This window comes from Aythya fuligula, chromosome 2 (assembly GCF_009819795.1).
Source record: "Aythya fuligula isolate bAytFul2 chromosome 2, bAytFul2.pri, whole genome shotgun sequence".
NCBI classification, from domain to species: domain Eukaryota; kingdom Metazoa; phylum Chordata; class Aves; order Anseriformes; family Anatidae; genus Aythya; species Aythya fuligula.
Window position 1 is genome coordinate 89,744,612 of NC_045560.1, and position 16,706 is coordinate 89,761,317.

The 16,706-nt window shown below is 41.0% G+C and overlaps 1 protein-coding gene across 4 annotated transcripts in view; it reads left to right on the top strand.

Moving 5' to 3' along the window:
* Positions 1 to 16,706, top strand: part of FHOD3 (formin homology 2 domain containing 3) — a 374,500-nt gene that overhangs the window by 184,678 nt on the left and 173,116 nt on the right. The gene's annotated exons all lie outside the window — the stretch shown is intronic.

The following is a 16,706-nucleotide window of genomic DNA, read 5'->3' on the forward strand; positions in this document are numbered from 1 at the left end:
ACAAATATCAGCTTTTGGGATTGGATAAGACACCAAACCAGTACCACAGAAATTATGTTCTGTGTCAGTAGTCATGCAGTGATGTAAATGTAATTGAATAGTAGCTTGCATATAGTCAGAAGTTAAAGACTGTTAACCACAACGCAAGTAGACAAGAACACAGAAATATATGAGAGGAAAAAAGGCTTTCTTTACAACTGGGAAAAACAAAAACAAAACTTTCTGGGAGAAAATCAGCTATCAATACTCTCCAAAAATTCAGTCTGGAAGCAAAATAAAGGTGCTGCATTAGACAGTCTGGCCTTCAGTCCAGGGGGTTACTGCTTAATCAGCTGAGCATTGATCTAGTGGCTGGGTGATGTCTTTGCCCTTCAGCAGGCTTTTGCAGTCAGGTATTGGAAACTCAAAGCAAGGAAACCTGATAGGTGTTTACACTACCTGAGCACCCAAGTGGCCTTGCAGTCCAAACACTGGATTGCCCCGCAGCTCTTCTTTTCCTGTATCAGATAAGATCCAGGGCACTGAGCCTCCTCACTGACAGAATGACCCACTAATACCAGAGTCGCTCACATCAGAACTAAGATCCTTACGTTAAAAAGATGCTTTCAGGGATTGGTACTATCTTACAAATACCCAAATAATGGCTTTTGTTCCGCCCATTTTACTGGCTCTTGACACTGAAGTAATTTTCTGGGTAATATATCCTAGAGTCTGCTACAATAATAGGATTTTTTCCGTGTGATGGAGCTTTTATTTCAGAAATTAAAATTTTCACGACTGTCTTTCAGTAAGTTCAAAGCTTGTTGCAACTCCAAGGTTTTGTCAGCTGGTTTTCAGTTCCAGGAGCTAGCGTGTGCTCTCCGAATAGGTCTGCATGTGCAACGAGATAAAGGTAGGTTTGGAAGTACAGTGTAGCTGGCCAATCTTATCCAAATACATTGAGGAGTGCTGAAAAGAAACATTAAATACACAAGAAAAACACTCTTACATGATGTATTATTTTTGGAAGGCCATAGACAGTGGCTGAGTTTTTTGTTATTGAGATTTAAAAAAAAGAAAAGTCTGTCTAGATTTTTTTTTTCCCTTACTGCTGTGATGTCCTGGTCTTGTGGTTCCTATTGGAGTGGAATATATCCTCCTTGTTTTCAATGGGCTTAACGTGAATCATAAAGGGATAGGATTTCTCTTTAGTCCCATATCCTGTCTGTATTTCTCCAGCACCTCTCATTTAACTCACTGTTTTCCTCCTATGCTACTAACACAGCTTACAGGGCTGACCGTAAATAGCAGCCTTCGCCATTGCATTGCTTCTACTGGCAGGGCTTACCCATGTGCTGTCATCCTTGGTTTTGATGAAGTGGTTTCTGAGTGTTTCCTATTTGCCTGCAGTCTTCAAGAAATAACTTTGTACCTAAAAGTGAAAATAGATTAGAAATACAGGCATCTGTGGATGATGTAGGTGTTCAGTACCTTCTGCGTTCCCAGGTACTAGCCATTTCTTGAACTCGCTTTCCTTTTTTTCCTAAAAGTCTGTGTTGTTTCACTCTAACGCTTCCTGATTGTGCATTTCTGCTTAGCAGTTTTGACTGGGCTCAAGGCTGGCTGAGCTGCCAAAAAAATGACTAAATATGACTCACAAAAGTTTTAGTTACTTTAATGGGTGAATGGAAGATAAGTGTGTCTTTTACATGCAATGCTGAGAAATCAGGACAATTGTTTGTCGAGTGCTGAAGAGTGACCGTTTATTTCTGGTAGGTTCTGTGAAATAGGATTGTTTGACAGCACCTCTCCGAAAATACTTCCTTTTGTCAGTCTGTAGTCTATGGATGTGAAACAACGGTAGTCAGGGCTTCACTCTTGAACTGTTCTGTTAAAATACTAATTGAGGAAACAGATTTTCTTCTTCCTTACTAGTTCTTCACACTAAATTTTCCTCTTTGATTTTCCTTTTAATTGTCATGGAGATGTAAAGAAACTGTGTTTTGTGGGTTTCCCCCCTACAAACAGGCTTGCTTTCCTTTTTTTTTTTTCCCCTCTCCCCACTTTGGGAGAGAATATCCTTACGAGCAATGAACTCCACTCATTGCACTGAACCTAAATGTTTCTGTGCCAGTTACAAGATTGCCTGAATTTTCAAAGCCAAATGGAAATGGTGAAAGATAAATGAAAATAGTCACGATTGATGAATGTGACACAAGCTAGGTGTCCAGTCCAAGCAGAAAGAGGCCCTGGCGTTACTGCAGTCCATGGTTTCAAAAACTAAGGGTGAGGAAAAAATTGCAGCATCAGTGTGTGTGTGTGCTAGGGTGTGCTTGAATGAACCTCTGCAGGATGCAGAAGCTGTATGCTTATATGGGGAATGAGAATTTGGGTTTAAAGTCTGGATGAGATGTTTTTTGTTTGGTGGTTTTTGTTTGTCTTTCATTTTTGAAGGAAAAATGGAAATGTTTGGAAGGAGGCTAGGAGTTAGGATTTGAGGCAAAGTTTGTGCTTAAGCCACCTCCTCCCCCAGAAAATCAAAACCATTATAATAAATCCGAAAAGAAAGACATGATGTGTCGTCTACTGGAATAATCTGTGCTCCATTCAATAATCTGGGCAGAAGACTGGGTTGTAGTGGAACCAGTTTGGGGTTTTGTATTGCAGGATTGCACTTCTGATGAAGTGATAAAGTCCTGTTGGTCTCTACAGACACTGTAACGAGCACAGAAGGTGAATGTGATGGTCCTGGCTGAGGGATAGGATATATTCTCAGGGAAAGTGGCACAGCATTTAAAAGGATTAAAAGTCTCTAGCTTCATATACACAGTCAGCAACATCTTTAATCTGCTAGAACAACAGTTAATTATTATGCCCAACATTTTTTTTCTTAGTAAATGTGGTTTATTTTGGAATTGCATTTTTTTTACAAGCATGCTTTTATCTTTGCACAGATAAAATGAGCATATAACAGCATTCATTTTCTCTCTTCATTTTGTGAGGCCTTTGGGTATTTTTAAGTAATTTAATGGGAGGCTTTTACCAGAAAAGTCCTGTGCGAGCCCTAAAGTGTAAATAAGAAAGAACAAAGCATCGTAGATCACTGAAATCATGTGTGAAAAGTAACTCCAAGGCACATTCTGATCTTTGTTACATGCTTAAATTACGTAGGAGTCCATTGAATTCCCTTCAAGCTTAGTATCTGTGATCTACACTGTTGCAAACTGCCAATGCCAGGGGACCAGGGAGGTTACCAAAGCACTGGAGCGGGAATTTAGGAGCCTGAAACTTCCCAATCCCACAGTGGGACTTGAGGATGAGGAACCCTTTGATTCCTCGCCAGTAAATGGGAGCCAAACTTTGCAAGAAGATAGATGGAGAGAAAGGTGGCCAAGAAGGCCAACGGCATCCTGGCTTGTATCAGGAACAGTGTGACCAGCAGGGCTAGGGAGGTGATCGTACCCCTGTACTCAGCTCTGGTGAGGCCGCACCTCGAGTACTGTGTTCAGTTTTGGGCCCCTCGCTACAAGAAGGACATGGAGGTGCTTGAGCGGGCGCAGAGAAGGGCGACGAAGCTGGTGAGGGGCCTGGAGAACAAGTCCTACGAGGAGCGGCTGAGGGAGCTGGGCTTGTTCAGCCTGGAGAAGAGGAGGCTCAGGGGTGACCTTATTGCTCTTTGTAGGTACCTCAAGGGAGGCTGTAGCGAGGTGGGGGTTGGCCTGTTCTCCCACGTGCCTGGTGACAGGACGAGGGGGAATGGGCTTAAGTTGAGCCAGGGGAGTTTTAGGTTGGATGTTAGGAAGAACTTCTTCACTGAAAGGGTTGTGAGGCACTGGAACAGGCTGCCCAGGGAAGTGGTGGAGTCACCATCCCTGGAAGTCTTCAAAAGACGTTTAGATGTAGAGCTTAGGGATATGGTTTAGTGGGGACTGCTAGCGTTAGGTCAGAGGTTGGACTCGATGATCTTGAGGTCTCTTCTAACCTAGAAATTCTGTGATTCTGTGATTCTGTGAAAAGAAGTATGGCCGTGGAAGTAAGGCCGCGGGTCAGGTTTTCTACCACAGCAGGCGACGAGCTCAGCCATGAATGTGCACTGAGGCCGCCAGCAGTTCGGCCTATTTATAAAACCGGAGGCACGCGATTTCACCTGCACACCAACTTTAGCACAACCAGCTCTGCCGCATATTCTGGGAAATCAGATTAAAGTCCTAAAACAGCTCGGAGATGTGTGGTAAGAGACCATCTGGTTACTGTCTGTCACCAGCACGCTGTGTGCCCGGGGATGTCAAGAAGCTGGAGGAAGTAGAAAGCGAGGGTGAGGCTTTGCAAGCGGGCAGTGGAAGCTGCTGCTGATAACCCCTTGCTCTGAAAGCCAAACACAACGTTATCAGCAAGCTGAGGGTATTTCTGCATCGAGCCAAGGGCTACTTGGAATGCTTGGGTTTATAAATGTGCTCTCTGTAACAGGGGCAACCCATTTCCAGGAACCAGCTGGCTGCATTTACCTAAGAGACCCCTCTTTGTTGCAAGGACCAGAAATCCTCCAGCGCTCTTGAATTTTCCTCCCGCACCTGGACAGACTGTGGGGCTTTAGCCTTTTGCATTAAAAATTGGGTACTATGAAGCATTTAGCATAAACAAGCATGTGTTTCTGCAGTAAATGTATGCAATGCTTTGTATCATTGGCACTGCTTGTGCAAATACCAAAAGAATAGAAATAAAATGAATAAGAGGCTATGTCTATGCTAAATAAATGTACCTTGCTGATTTGGTAGCACAGCAGTAAAACAGGTGGTAGTAATGCACGTTTGGTAGTGGAAATAGAGCTAATGCTATGTAGCGTGCATACCTTGACATTTCGTTTTCGGCATGGACTGGAGAGCTGTGTGAGGTATTCCAGCTGTAGGAAGGTATTCCAGCAACTTCAGAGCGATATGCTGAGAGCTTAAATAGAACAGACAGCACACGATGAGGCTTTCCTTTACATTTATTTCTTGTTCTGAAGCCAAATACCAAAACCTTCCTGATGCTCTGCTCTTGAACTTCAGTGTGCAGGTATCCACACGTAGCTGTGAAGTTCTTGTCCTTATCTTTACACATTCAAGATGGCTTCTTATGTGCAGTCCTTTAAAAATTATGTAAACCTCTCAGCTGATCTTGAAATAGCTTCAGTAAGGGCCTGGGCCTTAAAGAGAAATCAAGTGCCTGAAGCTTGATTACTTAGGGGTATTGCTTCTGAGAGGGACTCGATGACTTAATCGCCCTGTGAAGCCAATTCTTTGATCTTTCTGCAGAGTCCATTAGAAAATGTATCGGAGTTGGACACCTGTCCTGTAGGGATTTGACCAGTGCCTCATTCATTCATGTTACACGGGACAGCAGACTGCAGCCCCGTGAAACTGTGCCAACACTCAGCAAATCCTCGTGGAAGCTCCATGTGGAGGTACGGCCTTGGTTTCCCCCAAGCCCACACCTAAAAATGTAAATAAATAGAATCACAGCTGCATTAGCAAATTAGTGTACCTGTGCAAGGAAGACCTGCCCATCAGCAGCACTGCTGAGCTTAGGTACAGCACCTCTGTGATGCAGCCACGGGGTCTCCTTTTGAGAGAATCCCACACTGCCAGATTTCCATCAGAGAAATATCGAGCTCATATCGAAGGTAATAGCGATGGCATGGTACCTTTTACTATGTACAGAAACCATAGATTGTTCATTCTTTTGTGTGTCGTGAAAAGCCATGGAATCAAAAAATATGAATGGATTTGGCATCCTGGTTCATGAACTCTTTAGAAATGATGAGGTTGGGACGTTTTTCATTGTACTGGAAAAAAAGGCACAGTATACCCTCTCCTCGGCCATAATATTAACAGCAGACCTTGGCTCAGAAGCTGAATCCTCTTTCATTTCTGCAGATCTCTCGTTAAGGCCAAATGCATTTATTTACTTTTCCAAGGGTAGCGGGAGAGCTTGACCTTGGAAACCTTGCAGTTTAAAACGACAGAAAGCATCCTACTTGCTTTCCTCTCTATCCTCAGAGCACTTCCTTTCTTGTTTTCTCATCTGCGTGTTTTTAAATGACGTTCCTTAGAGTCGACCTACACATTTATTGCACTGAGAGTTTCCTACCAAACAGCAACCGTAAGTGTTCCCTTAGCTCGTGGAGGAACCCCCTTCCCTCTCCTTCCTCCCTCCTCCTCCTCCTCCGCTTCCCTCCCTCCTCCCTGGATGCGATTCCGATCCGTGATCCGTCTGGAAGCAGAGCCAGATGGTCCTAACGCATGGCGTACAGCGCGGGTCCTCCCAGCCTGGGATGGGAAATTGGCACTGAAGCAAATGTGAGTTCAAAAGTTGAACCACCAAACAGTAATTTACACATCTACAAATAAACCCAGCGGCTCCGTGCGCCCTGTGGGACTGGCCGTCCGTGTTGTGACTGCTTGTGAGGAGAAGATGGTGTTCTCAGAGCCTACGTGGAATTCAGCAATAACACCACCATAAAATTATGGATTTCCCTTGTTTTTAGAGCTGACAGAGTCTGGAAGGCTTCGGGTTGCTTTCTGTCTACATGAAAATGAATCTTTGGGTTTTTGTGCAATTTTTTATGCTTTGTGAAATTCCCATGAAACGTGACACCTCGGGCTATGCAGGCTCCATGTAAAACGAGGAGCTGAACCATGAAAAATGCACATCCTTAACTACTAAGCAAAGAATAAGTACTTGGAAAGTGGTCTCCGGGGTCTTAAAAGCCATTTTGGATGTTATATGATTTAACTACTCGAACTTTATGAACAAGTCTTGAAAACAAGGCACTGGTTCCAACCGGTAGGAGCACATTACAGAGGATTTTGGCCTTTTTGTAGTAATCTTTGAGCGTGAAGTAGCCAAAACCTGATTCATTAGAGAAGGGAGAAAACGTGCAGAAAATAAAGACATTCGTAAGCTGGTACATACTTGCACAAAGTACCCTGCTATTAGGGATTTCGCTATGAACTGTTTGTCAAGAATATATGCATTTAATACGCTACAAAGTAAAGTGGGGAAAGTAATGTTTGCTTGTCCCCATTTCAAGATAAGTAAGATGCTTCTACAGCTCTTTGTGATTGCGATCATTGGGGTCGCACACGGAGTGCTCTATCCCAATACACAAGCAGGGAAAATTAAGGACTTTAAATGGATGCAGGGGGGGAGAGTCAAATGTGTATTTTAAATGTAGGATAATTAGAAAGTGCTGACTGTTATTCCATCGAGATGATAATTATAATGATGTGTCAAAAATGAGCTTGTTTGAATGTCTTCAGAGTTAATTTCCCTATACAGATATACCTGAATTATTTTAAGCTACATCTGAGCCCCTTTAGTCTATATATACTTTTTTTTTTTTATAGATGTGCATTTCTATTGCTCATGTTCTCATAGGTGCAATCAGAAAATTAGAGTGATAGACAGAACGCCTAAAATACTTATCTTAATTGCTATGAATGGCGACCTTCTTGAAGCCTTTGTATCAGAATATTTTTAAAAGCCCCAGAGAATTTAAGACATTAAAATCTAAGATACTTGCATGTGTTAGTGTAGTGTTATTTATAAATGTATCATAGTGTTCATGTGTATGTGTACAAGGAAGAAAATATATAATCAGAAGCTGACAACAGTGAGGGATGATTTTAGTGAGCATATGGGAATATTAACATTTCTTTTTGCTGCTGTGGAGGGTTCCTGCTTACCTGTTCTTCTGCACGGCTCTGAGGACCATGGAGAAAGGTACACTGTAAGGAGGCAGAAGTAGTTAATGGATGCATATTTGCAAGGGCTGAAGAAGAAAAGATGGGAACACTTATTGCTGCTCCTTAATGAAATACAGGGAGCAATTTACTGTCTGTTAGTGCTCTGCCTCTCCCCACCTCCAACACCTTCCATGTGCAGGACTCGAGCTACTAATGGTGGTATTACAGTGAAGAGAGGAGAACATGCTCTGGTGCCCTTACACATGTAGATGTGAAGGTAGTCAGAGTATGGGGGCAGGGACTGAGAAAACCCTGGGTATGCAGCAAAGCCCGGACACAATGGCAAGGCAGACAAGTTATTGCATCTTCCCTCTTGAAGCCAGAAGGAAAAGAGGTGAGGTTTGCAGTCCCTGCCTGCTAGAGGAGGGAACAGACAGGTTTAGTGCATTCCTTAGAGCTTAACAAAAAGTTGGAATTGAAGACCACCTTGAACTGTGGATTTATGATTTTTTTAACATGTTTCTTTTCTCATCACGTTTCCAGGCAAGAAGGAATTTTTCCAGTTTTCAGTGTGTGAGGCATTTCCACTATTTTCCACTTAAATTTCGGTAGCTACAGCCTGTGCTGTCAAGACAGGAAAGAAGGTACTGATCTCCTGCCCCCTAGTGACACAAGGCACTGAGTTTCATTAGCTGCCAAAAGTACTGTATATGCATTATTCAGGGCGTTTTTTTTTCAATAATGGATCACTTTGAAATTTCTTCCTGGAGGTTTTAGTGAAGAGTCTATTGATGTAGGTGCCATGCAAAATAAGTCCTTCTTTTCATTTGCCTCTTTTTAATTTGTCAACAGCTAGAAAACAGGCATTCTCTTCTCCTAGAGATGATGAAAGTGATTACAGAAAAAAAGAAGAGGGATTATTCAGGGTGTACAAGAGTAGGGAGGATCTGTTGCCCTAAGGCCAAGGCTGGAGTGTTCCAGTCCCACAGACAGATGTTTCTGAAAAGCAATGAGTAAGTTGTAGGAGAGGGGTGATGTATTGATGACAATCTTGCTCAGAAACCTAAACATCTTTGGAAGAAAGAGCACGTAGAGGAGTTTCAGCTTTGCACTGATGGCTCTGCATCATACTGGGCCCAGAAGGACACATCAGAGGAGAGAAAATGGTCTGTGAGCTACAGAGAGAGTCTCCATAAAGAAAGATTTCCCCACTGCCAGGAAGCCAAGGAGGGGTAACGTGCCTCAGGAAAGATTACTGATTAAGGGCAGATCCTAAGGGTTAGCTTTAAGGAAAGGCTGTGATGGACAGACTCTTCTGGAGTTGCTGGTTTTCTTTTTACATTTCACAGTTCCCTGAAGTGGATAAAGTTTTAAATAAATAAATAATCTGTTTGCCAGGAAGAATACAGTTAGAGGGTTCTGATGTTACAATGCATTGACTTTAATTGTTGAGGTGCTACTCAGGAATACCTAGTATACTTAGAGCATGTTTTAAGTGGGTTTATTTAAATGACAAGTGGGGTCTTAAAGACTTCTGCCAATATTGAGCAATATCCTGTTTCCTCCTCCTATACCTTATCACCTGCCTAGACAAGGATCTGTTTCCCCTCTACCTGTCCTTCTGTGCCTCCCCACCCAGTGCCCCGATTTCCTCATTTTGTAGTCCAAATCTTTGCTTCAAAACCAGTTCTGTCATTTTTTTTAAGTTACACCCCACACTGGCTTTGGGTATGGTGGGGTTGCGCAGCACTTGCTCGTGCTGAGTTTCTTCAAGTCTCTGTTTGCAGACTTTTCCTCTGGCTGCTCCGTATCTCAACAGCCTGCCTCTGTGCAGAGGGCAGTGTTGGGGAGCAGACTGTTTTCTCACCCTGCAATGCAATGAGCAGAAGTTTTGCTTTTAAGGCAAACTTTTAAAGTAACTTTGAGACATGGTTTCCAACTTCTCAAAAATCAGTACTGGGACTCAAGGTGGTTACTTTTAATATATAGGTTAATATCAGTGATGCAAACAGTGATTGTAGTATTTATTAATCATGTATACTGGCTTCTAAAAAGGATACATCTATAAGGCTTTTGATAAATGTTCCTAAAAACTATGTTCCCCAAGATGATTATGAACAGATGCACTTAGAATACCACTAAGCTTGATTAATAAAAGCCTTGAAAACTAATAAATACCTGTATGCCTTATTTTGCATGCATGCATGCCCCCTTTGTATGCAAGCTGATAGTCTTTGATCACACAGTGGGTATGGCTTTTTCCACAGCTGCTCTGATTCAGCTAGTGAGCCCTGTCACACCTGTGCACTTCATGAACACCTTTTAAATAGCTTGTCATACCTTCAAGGCTTTCAGGTTTATTTCTTGCTATGTAAATTCTGTTATGCTTGTTTCTCTCATGCATTTTTCTGTGGTTTGTCACTAATTGTTATCCAGGACCTTTACAAATGCCACGCTATTTCTAGAAGCTGAAGGGGCAGCGTTATCTTTATGTGGCAGATAAGGAAATGAGGTACTTGGGACCAGATGTATTCTGAATTCAGAATGATTCAGTGAGACTAGGTGATGTTTGAGACTATTTGGGCTGGTTTGTCAGACGTCATATGGTACTTTCTGTTCATGCCTTTTTAATCTTTACTTTTTTGACTTCTTTTCCAGTTTAGACTCTTGCCTAGCCTGTCCCACTTTTCTCTCTCTCTAATCTGTATAGACAAGAACCATTTTCTCCTTCCCACATCAACTTCTTTTCACTGTCACCATATTATCAGTTCATTTATATTATCAATCAATATTTGTCAAATAATTAATCAATAATAACTACACATCAATTCTCATCAATTCATTTGCACGAATTTATTCATCAGTGTAAACTGTTTTAAACATCTTTTCTCCCATCACTTCTTCCTACCTCTGCACTGTCTCCTGCGTTCTGGCACCACAGCTGTGTTTGTGTGAGGGTATAATGAATTTGACAGAAGAAATGTGTACATTTGAAAAATTGCTCGGTGGGGTAAAGAGGTGGATATGTTGCTGTTGTTTTGGATGTTTCTCAGTGCTGTCAAATAACCCGGTCCAGTTCTCTGTGCTGGGACACAAGCCCCTGTGCTGGCAAAACCCTGAGTTTGACCCAAAACAAACAAGTAAGGGAGAGTGTTTCAGTACTGCTATCAAGTATGTTGTCACAGTTTCGGTCTCTTATCTCTAGTCCGTTTCTTTCCTCAACATCTCTCACGTTAGTCCTAATCCCTCCAGCCAAATAGCTTTTAGTCTTTCCTGTTACTTCCCTCATTTATCCCAGTCACTTCATCTCTTTGCATAACTTTCAGATGCTCATCAGCACTTCGTCAGAGTTCCTGCTTTAATTTTTCCATTTCTTTGGGCTTCTCTGAGTTTAAACTTCGTTTCCTTCTGCATTCAGATCAGAATTCTCCTCCTCACTATCTGAGTAACCAGATAGTTCATTTAAAAATAATAAATACAAATTAAAAAATAAATAAAAAATGATTAAGAAATACTAAAATCACGGTTTCCATCACTGATACTAACCTATATGCTAAAAGTAACTGCCTGGTATTCCAATATTTATTTTGAGAAGTTGGAAACCATGTCTCAAAGTTACTCTAAAAGTTTGCCTTAAAAGCAAAACTTCTGCTCATTGTATTGCAGAGTAATAAATACTTACAAGCTTCTTGGTCTTATTTTGAGTGCGATGTCCTTCCTTGGTGGGCAGTTGCTGGGATTGTTACAGGGATATTTTGAGCACCGAGGACTGAGGTTGATTGTATATTTCAAGTAGAGACTACTGTAAGAATCAAACATGGGTCATGTCAAAACCTTTTAACTACATAATTTGGACACATCTTAATCTGGTCCATATGAGCTTTTTTACTGACATGACATTATAGTCTTCCTGAATTTTCCAAAGAGCACAACATATTTATTTATTTATTTATTTATTTTTAGAAATCAAACTCAGCAATATTTTTAATTCTGGTAGTATGTTCTCCTTCTCCTTTCTCTTCCTGCCTTCCACAAACCCACTCTCAATACAGGCAATATTAGAAAATGTCCAAGAAAAAAGAAAATGATGTGATTCAAACACCACACAGAGGAAGTTTTAGTCCAAACTGAAAACTTTAAAAATTTTGGACAACTAAACCCAGGAGAGTTTTCAGCAGAATTATCAGGCAGTTGTCGTAACAAGCAGCAAGACCTGTGCCGTATGTAATGAACCTTCAATTTTAGTTTCACGAGGCTGATGGCTCACTACTGAAAACATGTAGGAAAATCATGTTTTATTGGCTAAAATGTAATATCCCTCTTGTTGCTTTATGCATTGCTTTATTCTGGTCTTTAGCTATCATAACATGTTGTTAAGTGTGACTAATAAACTGGTTACACTCATAGTGTAATGGTTTGAATTTTATTAAGGAAGAATAAACAAAAACCTTATTAATTTTTAAGTAATATTCTAATGTAGCGTTCTTGTGTAAAATCTTCGCCGTGAATCAGCAGAGCAATACTTGACTGAGCAGTAAATTTTGGAATGCCTGTTTGGAGCTTAATTTTATATCAGTACTTCAGAGTAAGTATGGGCAGTTAAATACGCACTGTGTATCGTTTGAAATAATCCTTTTTGGCTGGTTTGTAGGGCAGGATTCATCTCACCTAATTCCAGTTAACTTGTCTCAGGCAGTCAGCTAGACCCCAAGAGAAAACACGCCTTTGTGATTGAGCTGGGTTTGCTGCTTGATTGGCAGTTTTTCATATCTGCTGTTATCTTTTGTTTCTCTGTTTTCCATCTCAGGCCATTAGTCTGTGTCTGCAATTACAGTTTAACGTAGGAAGAATTTGAGCACTTGATGCAATTCAGTTCATTTTAGTATGGACTAGTACCTCAAAAACAGTGGAAGGAACTCAGCAGAAACTGCTTCAGACCTGTAAGCTATCTCTGTTATGACAAGAAAGTCATTGGTAATATAACGTCCCAGGCTGAATGTCTGTGATCATTTCCCTCAATTCACTTGATTGGATGAATAGGTGGAAAACAGGGGGCCTGTTTCTCTTTGAAGACATTCAACGTGCTGTCATATAGTCAGCTTTGTGAAAGTATTTGTCCTTCAGTGCCTTTCATTGCATTTTGGGTTGCAGGGTGGAGGTGGGGGAGGTATTGAGGTGAGGAAAAAGACAGAAAAGCCCAGACAACCTGCTCCTGAACTCAGGCATCAGAGAAAGCAAACATCTACACTTGACATTTTCAGGTTTTATGAGTCCTGATGGTACAACATGTTCATTGCTCTAGCGTAGTTAATAACTTGCTGTAAAAAGCCAAGCCACCATTATGTGTTTAGTGGATGTGATGGTTCCCTGAATCATCCAGTAAAAGAGCAAGACTTGCTCTTTGATTTTAGGAGCATCTTACCAAGATGATGCCCTTTGCTGATTTCCTTGACTAGCATTCATGGATGGCAAAATGGTCGTTTCAATAATTTTTAGCCTCATTGCTGCAGTTGAACAATGATATCAGTAGAAACATTTGTGATTTCTGAAAATCGGGAGAGAAATCCAGGATTTTATTCATTAATCTATGCCAGCCTTACCAGCTTTGGCCAACACAAGTTGTAGCACACGTCCTAAACCTGATGTAACAGCTCTGTGGTCAGATGTGCCACCTCGAGCCAGTGAGGGTGGACGTGGTGGCCCGTGTGGGCCCAGGTTTGGGGAGCTGAGTACCATGGACAGGGGCGGCACAGCATCAGCCTGTGCACTTGCCAACAGTGTCAAAATAGTTGTATGAGCCTGAAGAGTTGGTGCCAAATCAGCAATTATTAATTGCATGTAAAATAGGTGTGCCATCTTAAGCTCTTTCTCGCAGGCATTTTGGATTCAGACCTCCATGCAGTTGTGTTTGGCCCAGAGGTGTTCAAGGCCCTAAAATGCTGTGTGATAAAGAAAGCAAGAAGCTTTGAGAAGGTGCTGCATGGGTTCGTGAAGTCCTCTTACCAAGTGTTTCACACTTTGTGCTGAGAAAACCCTTCCTAATGCCTTTTTGTGTGGAGTGAGTCTCAGGCTGTCATGGCCTGTACCCTTCAAATGACATTTTGTTTGAACGCAGCGATGCTGTGATCTTAACCAGCCCTGTTCTAAAGTGGTTTTTTGAGTTTCATGTGAGCTAGGCTGCATACGGAGCATTGACATGCTTCTTCCAGATGTCTACCAGAATATATTGCTTTGTTCCAGCCAGAGCGCTCAGGCGGCTCTTTGGTGGTGGTTACCCATAGATGGGTGTTGTTGGAAACATTCCCTTGCACAGGCTGTGGCAAAAAAAAAAAAAAAAAAAAAAGTTTTGTTTTTTTTTTTTTCCCCATACTGGAGCATAAAGGTTCGTTTCACTAATGACTGTTGACAAAATCTTCTTGCTTCAGACAAGACCAAGTACAGAAATGAGACCAAGACATTATACTTTGTGCTTGGTGTGTTGGAGAGCCACGTGCAACATCAGAGCAAGTCCAGGAGGAATGATCCATACTCGAACACAACTTCACCACCTTAATCATTGCGTTGTCTTGCTTGCAGCTAGGTTGATGGTTTTCCCTTCACTCCAATGTCATGTTATTTTGCACTCGCTGCTGTAATTCAATTTACAGGCTGAATTCCATAAATAAATAGTTTATTTTGGTCTTCCTTGTCAGTATATCAGTGCATTGCCCTAATGTTCAGGGATTCATTTACTGAGTGTGTGTTTTCAGCAGCAGTTTCTGGCCTACGAGACTGAAGAATCCCAGTGCTCTGAAGTTATGACTAGTTTAAAAAACAAGAAGTTATTAGAAATAAAAATAAATAAAAATATATAAATAAATAAAACAATATGGAATCTTTCTGTTTATAGATGAATTTCTGCATGTAACAGGTATAATATTTTTAATTTTTACTCTGCAGTCAAAAGACCAAGAAGCTCAGAGGAGGTTCTCAGCTAATGACATCACTCCAGACCTGAGATTGTAGTTAAAACACGACCAGATTGCTGTGGAGTTACAGGAACTGCTCCTTATCAGATGATGGTGCTGCACACAGGCACGATGCATGTACATCGTGACACATTTTGGTCTTAGGTGTTGTAAACCGGGATGGTTCTTACCAGCAGGAATTCTGGAAGTCTCATTTCAAACAAGATTAAGACCTGATTGGCCTCTTGGTTGCACTTTTGTTTATCTCACTGACACGAGTAGGAGTTAACTCCTGATGTGTATGAAACACACAAATGGAATCCAGAACTCCTAAAAAAGAAAAAAAACGCCCTTCATAGTTACTTGCTTGTCATGTTATAATGTTCATGCAAACAAAAATACCATAATACTGAAAATTATGTTAACTATTGAAAAAATAATTTCTGTCTTTCCTACAGCACCAAAAGATGAGTCTTGATTATATTGACATTTACTGGCTTTTTTTTATTATTATTATTTATTTGAATGGCATCATAATCACTCCCTCAAAACACAAGAGCTTTTTTTGGGTGAACACTCTGAAAAGTTCATTACAAATAATCAGGGTAATTTTTTTCATTAATGTTCTTCTGTGTTTGTTTATAAACTTTTTTTTTTTTTTAATAAAAAAAAAAGCCCAAGATTAAAACATCCTGCTTACTGGGTTATCCCGTGAGAACCACAAGCACGTTGCTGCACATCTTGAAATGCCAGTACATATCCTAGTATATACTTCATATAGAATACATAGGACTGTGGTTTCTCTAAATATAGTGTTTTGTTTTGTTTTTTGGCATTTCTACTCTGCCCCCAGTTGTTGTGTTCCCAACAAGAACCATATTGCATCTATGGGCTTTTTTATATTCTTTAATAGCTTGAAAGAATTTTAAATCTATGTTCTTCTCGCTGCTAATGAGGAACACTTCATGCTGTATTTTTGGAAATGATTTCTTTTGCATCTTATTTTTCCGAACAGATGAAATTCAGAGACCTTTCCGTCCGTCAAATGAAAGAAAATTTCAGTTTTTTATGTCATCCTCTTGATGCTCCAGTTATTCTTTATACTGCCATTATTGCCAGCGGAAAGGATCCAGCAAATCAAAATTGTAAAGACAGCTTTAATTTTACAAAACAATATTCCCACAATAATGGGCTTTAAGCTTTCTATTGGCATCACTTAACAACAGTACGCTGTGATGTATGTACGTCAGCAAAAAGATAGTTTCTGCTGCCTCTAGCTGGAAGAATTTAGGGAGGAAGGCATTGCCTTCCTGTCCCACCACAGCAGAGCAAGACAGATTCGACTCTAGCTGTTTTAGTCTGACCACCTGTAAAGTCTTGTTTCATTTATTGTCTTTAAAAATGTTTTGTTTTGAATTTTGTGCGTGAAATTACATACTCAGGGTGTTCTCTTGAGCATGAAATGAGGCTCCTCCCTGTAATGATTGGACTTTGATTATGCTGCTTGAAGGTGGAAGCAGCAGGGCCCTTTCTGCTTCCAGAGGAGGAGGTTGTCCTCGAATGCCACAAATGGGAAGCACTGAGTTGCAGACACCTGGGAAGTGACCTGGAGAACTCTACTTGCTGCTGCTCTGAAAGAGATGGAGGGGAGCAGCACGTGGCTGCAACTGCTTGAACAAATTTGTAAGACGAGTGCTAGGAACTAAGTGTAGAATTCTTCTAAAGCACGCCAGAGAACCTGCAAATGCTTTCAAAATAATTTCATATTTTTATATATCACATATAAATAATATATATTTCATATACCTTTTCCTAATACTGAAGTATGAAGCAAGACTAAGGATGTTACAGGATTGCTTTCCTGTACCAGACTAAAATGCAGCAGTCTGAAAGTTAATAGTGTGTATTAGGAAGCACAGATTGCAAGGAGGTTTAACTTAAATTGCCATTTAACTCACTGTCTGTGTAAATTATTCAGGATCAATGATATTTGAATAGAATCTCATTGCTGAAGAGAAAAGCAAACTGACCCCCCTTTTTCTGAATGCAGTCT